This window comes from Mus caroli, unplaced genomic scaffold (assembly GCF_978045245.1).
Source record: "Mus caroli unplaced genomic scaffold, Mus_caroli_1 scaffold_16, whole genome shotgun sequence".
Lineage (NCBI taxonomy): Eukaryota > Metazoa > Chordata > Mammalia > Rodentia > Muridae > Mus > Mus caroli.
In genome coordinates, this window is record NW_028227271.1 from 90,009,738 (window position 1) to 90,017,141 (window position 7,404).

A 7,404-nucleotide genomic window follows, 5' to 3' on the forward strand; every position below is an offset into this window, starting at 1 on the left:
ACTATTTTTCTCCTGTTGGGACAGGAGAAGTATTTTGAAAGTATTTTGCCATATTGCAATATATATATATATATATATATATATATATATATATATATATATATAGTAAGTAGATCTGGACATATGACTTGGGTAGGAACTGCAGCAAGTGGAGGGATGGGTAACAATAATAAAGTTTTATTGTATGATAAAAGATTCTATTTTCAATTAAAAAAATAAATGATGATGAATTCCTTGAACATTCAACAGTGAAAATGAGACAAGAAGGAGTATATAGAGCCAAAGATGGTAGAAAACTTCCCTGCATCCAGATGCATGAGCCATCTGTTAGAGAACCAGATAATAATTCAGTAATGCCAGCTTCTCTGTAAAAGTACTGGTTAACACATCAGCTAGTTGTTGACAATGTAACTACATAAAATCCAACCTGGCTTAGAACCATCGAACTGTTCCAAACCAACTGACAGGTCATGATAATAATGAGTGAAGTTAATTTTTGTTATTCAAGTTACTAAGTGTGGAGATGGACTGATAATAGATGAAAAGAAAAGCTAATATATTGGTATTTACCTTAATCTATTGAGGATTTAATACTTGTTGAATGAATGAAACCTGTGTATTATAGTTAAAAATTGCTATTGCTTTAAGAACTAGGTTTGGTCCATCGTATAATTTCAACATTTTCTAGGGATTTAAAACCACTTAGTTGATAATAAGCCCAGAGGCAACTGAACCAGTAAAGAGGGAGAATTGTGGTTGCTAGATTTTTGAAAATTATGTTTTTGAATTTCATATATAAGAATATCTACAAAACACCACCCATTCTTTCTCTTTCCAACACTCTATGACCCTTCTACTTCCTACTGAAGTAATAATCCCTTCTACAATTATTATACACATGTACACATGCATGCACACACACGTACACACATATATACACTGAGCCACTTGCACCTATATACACACACAGAGGCATGTGCACCTACCCACATACACACACAGGCACAGACACACAAACACACACACACACACACAGGAGTTTATTTATTCTTGCATTAATATATATTTGTTTATGGACCACAACTTAGGAGTTGAATAATTCTTTTTAATTTTTGACCTGAAATTTATTTTTTATTTGATATTTACTTCATTTAGGTTTCAAATGCTATCCCCAAAGCCCGCTATACTCTCCCCTGCCCTGCTCCCCAACCCACCCACTCCCACTTCCTGGCCCTGGCATTCCCCTGTACTGGGGCATATAATCTATTCAAGATCAAGGGCCTCTCCTCCCATTGATGGCCGAATAGGCCATCCTCTGCTACACATGCAACTAGAGACACAGCTCAAGGGGGGGGGGGGTGCGGGGGACTGGTTAGTTCATATTGTTGTTCCTCCTATAGGGTTGCAGACCCCTTTAGCTCCTTGAATACTTTCTCTAGATCCTTCATTAGAGGCCCTGTGTTCCATACAATAGATGACTGTGAGCATCCACTTCTGTATTTGACAGGCACTGGCATAGCCTCACAAGAAAGAGCTATATCAGGGTCCTGTCAGCAAAATCTTTCTATGAAGGCAGATTGTATCAAAAAATGGTTCTGCCTCTCTCAGCATCTACTGATTGCCTATAGTTCTTTATGCATGGTGGAACCTAGAGAATTGTCCCATATCCACACTGACATGTGGTTTTGTTTCATCATTAAGTCTGTTTCATTTACATAACCATGCTAGTGAGATTTCATGGCTGTAGCATCCCTGTCATATCTAGACAATACTAACTTTTTCCTATAATAGCTGTTCAGGTTCCAAGGTCTTAGGATCTTTCTGCCTTTTCTTATTTTGTTTGCTGAGCCTTGGGTAAACAGGCTCTATTATAGATGTACCAACTGTCGCTGAGGGCATCACAATTGTTTATTCTCTGCTTCTGCACAAGTTGTACATGTCTATAGCTTCTGGCTACTATAAAATCAAGTTGAATTGTTTTTGTGGACTGATGAGAATTAAGTCATCTATGGGTATATGGGTAAGTAACTAAAATAAAATAAGATTAGAAACTACATAGATTTGTTGAAATGCCAACAAAATAAAATGTTTTATTCTACGGTCTATGACCTCTACAACCACATTTAGTTTTATATTACTAGGCATGAATTCCCTCATACTAAGAGTGTATTATGTACAATTAGAAACCTGGTGCTTACTCCCAAGATAAAAGGGAACCATTGGGGAGATGCTTTCTTTCTGATAATTATGATTTGTAAGTTTTAGAGTAGGGTACTACTGCTGATTGACTTTTGGTCTTCAGCAGCCTGCATAGAATCTTCAGATGACATGAGAACTATTCATAAAGAGGATGCTTCCAGAATATTTCAGATCACTTATGCAAATACACAGACACAGAAGAGAGGAAGGGAGGGAGGGAGAGAGAGAGAGAGAGAGAGAGAGAGAGAGAGAGAGAGAGAGAGAGAGAGAGAGAGAGAGAGAGAGAGAGAGAGAGAGGAGAGAGAGAGAGTCAATTTGTGTTTTGCATCTTCATTCAATACAAGTAAACAGAATTATTTTTTTCAGAGTAGCTTTGGACATGTGATAACTCAGGCTGCACAGTTGTGTAACTGCATCATGTAAAAATCAAAGTCTTCTATCAGGCCATTAGGTCAAGAGATAGTTTGAGTCCAGCATGAGAAGTTCTAAGATCCAACTTTAAAGTTTCACAGATGATTTCCACTAACATTTCATCAGCCCAAGTAGTCAGAGGGACACACCTTGCTTCAAAGTGCTGGGGACAGTTCACAGAATCATCCTCAAAGGCTTCCTTTTTTAAAAGACCATTCTGCTCTTCAACACTTTAAAGTTTACTACAACTTCAAAGTATCCAGTGGGCACCGATGGGTAGAAGGGGAGTCTTCAGAAACAAGATAAAGTAGTTTTCTTCTTCACTGCTCTCCATAGCTGGTGACACTACTCGGCTCTGGAAGCCTAGTATCTCTACTGAGAACAGTTCAGTCTCACTGTGGGTATCAGTATCTATATCAGCATGGTATCAACTGAGACTCCAGAGATCCTGAATCTGGGCCATTGTTCAGCTAGGAAAGCAGTTCTTAACTGGTGGGTTCCAACCCCTCTGTGGGGTCAATCACCCTTTCACAAGAATCATGTAAGTCACCCAGAAAACACAGATATTCACATTATTATTCACAGTAGCAAAAATACAGTTATGAAGCAGTGATGAAACTAATTTTATGGTTGGGGGTTACGACAAACTGAGAAACTGTATTAAAGGGTCATAGCATTAGGATATGTGAGAACTACCAAGCTAGTAGCTTTATTTGTATAATTAACAGAGTCTTGCCTGTTCCTCTTAGCAATCTTGGAAAACAAAACATATTGTACCTTGAAGCCTGCTCTTAAGACAAAGTGGTAATTTTATAATTTCATCTTTTAATAATTTAGGATGTGGAGATGGACCTTCTAGATTATTTGTTCTCTGTCTGTTTGATGAATTCCTTAGCCATTTTCTGTTTCTCCTGTCATGTCTCAGCATTTCTATGTATGCATTTAAAATAGGAGACTTGGAAAATTTCAAAAAGAAAATGTGTACCTTTATCTTTGTTATAAAATTCACAGCTAGAAATTTTTCCATCAAAGATACCAACCAACCAAATTCCCCAGACATTCTCTATTCCAGAACTGCTTTTTTTTTTTGCTTTCAAAGTTTTATTTATGCCTCCTTGCACCAAAAGTAAATAGTCCATTCAAAATAAACTAATGACCTCCATATTTTCATACGGATGAATGACTGTATATCTAAATAGGAAATAAATGGCAACCCTATCTACCTATATTTAAAAAAATAGACATTCTTTCAAAAATTTTGTATACTTAGGAGAGTTATGAGGTCTTAAGTTCTCACAAAGGGTGGTCAGGAAAGCAACAGCTATCCTGCAACATCTTAACATCTGACCCAACTGTTCCTAAGTGATACAAGTTAAAAGATATTGTAAACACATTTTATAATCCCTAGTTATTCTGAGATGGATAGTTCCAGTGTTAACCCTAGAATCTACCAGAAAGAATTAGCAGCACAATAGAGAAGATCACATAACCCACCTGACTATAAACCTGCTCTCTTCCGGAAGTCAATCTGGTCATGCAGGGAACACTCAGTGTGGGATTCTCATCTGGCCAGCTCACACTTTCTGTGCAAGAGACCCAAGGCATCAGGCTAGGTTTCTTCTAAGGATACTTGGCTAAGCAATGTAACTAGTCCAGTTCCTCTCAGAACAGTTCTACTCACCTCAACTCACAGCATGACATTGAAACCAGGAGAATGTACTGGAGCAGAAGTGAGCAGAGATGTAAACTGTAGCACATTCTTATGGTAGGTCAGTGACTTGCTGAACTTTTGATATGGGATCTGGCTGCGCAATAGACTTGCTTGGTCAACTGGCATTGGTAGGGCTCATAGCCTGCCTGATGAAGGGTGATTATGCTACACAGAGCTATGATTGGTTCTGAGTGGTAAAATTCACACAAGCTCTTGGTTATTTGCATCAGGATCATTCCTTGTGCAAACTTGGATGTTGATGAGGATAAAGTGGTTTCTTAGTCAACAATTGCAATTTCTTTCTTTTAAAGTCAGTGGGTCCCTTGTATAGTTCTATTATGATTGTCCAGGGTTTAATTTTGTCCACCTCCAGGAAGGCAAAACACTTGGTAAAACTCTTTTTAGGCCTGCAATGTTTGAATTCAAAGAACATGGCCACACCTTTGGTTAACTTTTCAACGTATTTCTGGAGCTCAATGTCCACATTAAAATGAACGCAAGTATCTTCTTTTCTTGAAGCCACAGGGGTATCTTGTATGGGAGTTAAATCTATGCCATTCAAATCTTTCTCGCCGACTGTGATGTTTGGACCGATGCACTGCCCCCCACATCTTTCAAACTAATTCTCTCAATCCTGGTTGTAAGTAACATCATCCCTGGTTCTGATGACAACCTCTCAGCAATAAATTACCAAAAACTCTAGCAGATAAAAAAAAAAAAAAAAAAAAAAAAAAAAAAAAAAAAAAAAAGACGGTCCTGCTCTAGCACCACCTTTTTCATCATCTTCAAATTCCAAATTCTCTTCTTCACTAGCTGCTAAAATCCATCTTGATGGGATAGGGGATAGGGCTGAACATCAAATGGGGATTCTTTATTAAATGTAAGAATATTCTTCAGGATTGGCTCTTCCTCAGGTCCTCCAGTTTAAACTCTTACTGGGACTGTGTGGACAGTAATGCTGCACTTGGCAATTACAAATGTGTTGCAATTTTGCCTAGGGTTTTCCTTTGTTCTTCTGTGATTTCAGAATTATTGTGTTGAGCTTGGGCCTCCTTCTGTAAGTGTCTTGCTAATAGCTGCAGCAGACTCTGGGTCACATCCAACATGGCCGCTCCTGCCCCTACCCCAGAAAGAACATGCTCTAGGGCACCATCCTCCCCGGGATTTGCCCTGATATTAACAGGGCCATGAGGAACCTCTGAGGTCACCACCTCCACTCATCAAGGAGCCGCCCAAACCCACTTGCCACCACAGCCAAACTTTGCAGCTCCAAGGCAGCCACCTAGCCGAGGCCACCCAGATCTGCTTTCTTTGTCAGTGATCACAACCTCAAATGCATCATCAAGATTCATTTTTGTTTCATCTTGAAAAGGACTCCCATAAATGCGTGCACTGAAGAATTTTATATTTGAATTTTCACATAAAAACCCAAAGATTAAGACTTCTTTTTTCTGGCACACATTTAGCTAAAATTTCTTTAAAAGTAGAATTAAGAAAGAGGATATAACTCTGTAGTTGTCCCCCATAAGAACTACTGGAAAAAATTGACCAGACCATATATACATATACATATACATATACATATACATATACATATACATATACATATACATATACATATACATCATATACATATACATATACATATATATATGTATATGTATATGTATATATATATATATGTGTGTGTGTGTGTGTGTGCCATATATAGTGTGACTTTTGGGAAAGAAAACAGTGTCATAACATTCTGTTGTTTACCCGATTTCCTGAATGATATTAGTGCACTGTGATTGCATATTTAAGCAACAAAACCACCTTCCTAAGAAATCTTGAATGGTGTCATATTATTTTGTGTGTTATTAACCTGAAATAAAGTTGATAAATATATTTTTAGAATATTGGAAAATATAAAGTAACCTTTACTATTTAGCTAAAGAGATGACTATAACATCTTGAGTGCCAAACTAGTATCCGATATGTTAAAAATAACTCACTATGGAAAATATTAGAAATCTGAAGTGAGAAAGAAATGTACTGTGGGAGGGAAAGAGAAAGGACAGTAGACCAACACAGAAGAAGAAAATAGGAAAAATGGAGAAATGCATAGAAACATATCCGGATAAAGATAATTACACACTTTAATTCAATACCCAGGATCAAAGGATTGGATCTCTCCTTGTAATTTTTTTTAAAGAAGTTTAGGGTTGTAATTGTCTTTTCTCTTGGTCTTTACTAGAGGAAACAAAGTGATCACACATTTCCGTTAGGAAAAAATATAATTGCAGTAAAATTGTAAAGCTCATGAATACATATTTGTCTCAGATAAGTTATCTTTGACCTTGTAAGGGAAATAAACTGAAAGCTTGGTGGGAAGTCTTTGAATGTCTATAAACTAGGAATCATTTGATTTGTCACAGAGACAGTTCTCATCTTGAATGTGACTGCAATTGCTTTATGTTTTGATCAGTAAATCTTGAAAACATCCCATGTTTCAAAGAACTGTATAACCATGCTTTGCAGACTATAAATCAGATATGTAGAACACACTCTTCACTCCAAGGCTGTCAGCTTGATTTAAAAATGTTTGAAATGTGCTCATCTCCAGTCTGACATAAGAAAGAAGACAGAAAACTTTAATATTAGAGTCCCAACAGAAAAACAGAAAAAGATACATGACTTCTTGCTGTTGAGTCCTACTTTACTGTTCTATTTCCACATAAATTCACTTGTAAAGGTAGAGTCAAGCTCAGAGACAGGGAAGGCATCATGATTGCAAGTAAATTAGACTGTGGACACAAACTCAATTGAAAACACATGGCTAAGTGAGTTCTTCTTGTTCCTTTGGATATTAGATTAGCTAAAAGAGTGTTACAGGTGACTATTGTGTTCCTAAGACTGCTATTATAATGTGCTATGAAACAGATGATATTTTATATGTAAAAATTATCCTGTCCTAACTCTAGATTGAATATTTCTAAACTCAAGTTCTTGGCAAAGCCACATTCCCTCTCAGACTTTGGGAAGTATAGGTTTTTCCTTTTCTTGAGTCTATAGTGGTGGTTTTCAGTCTTCAGTGACATTAT

At 37.2% G+C, this 7,404-nt stretch overlaps 1 pseudogene; it reads right to left on the reverse strand.

Moving 5' to 3' along the window:
- Positions 1-4,553: 4,553 nt before the first annotated feature.
- On the reverse strand, positions 4,554-5,427 carry LOC110310751 (axin interactor, dorsalization-associated protein pseudogene; annotated as a pseudogene).
- Between the last annotated feature and the right edge of the window lie 1,977 nt (positions 5,428-7,404).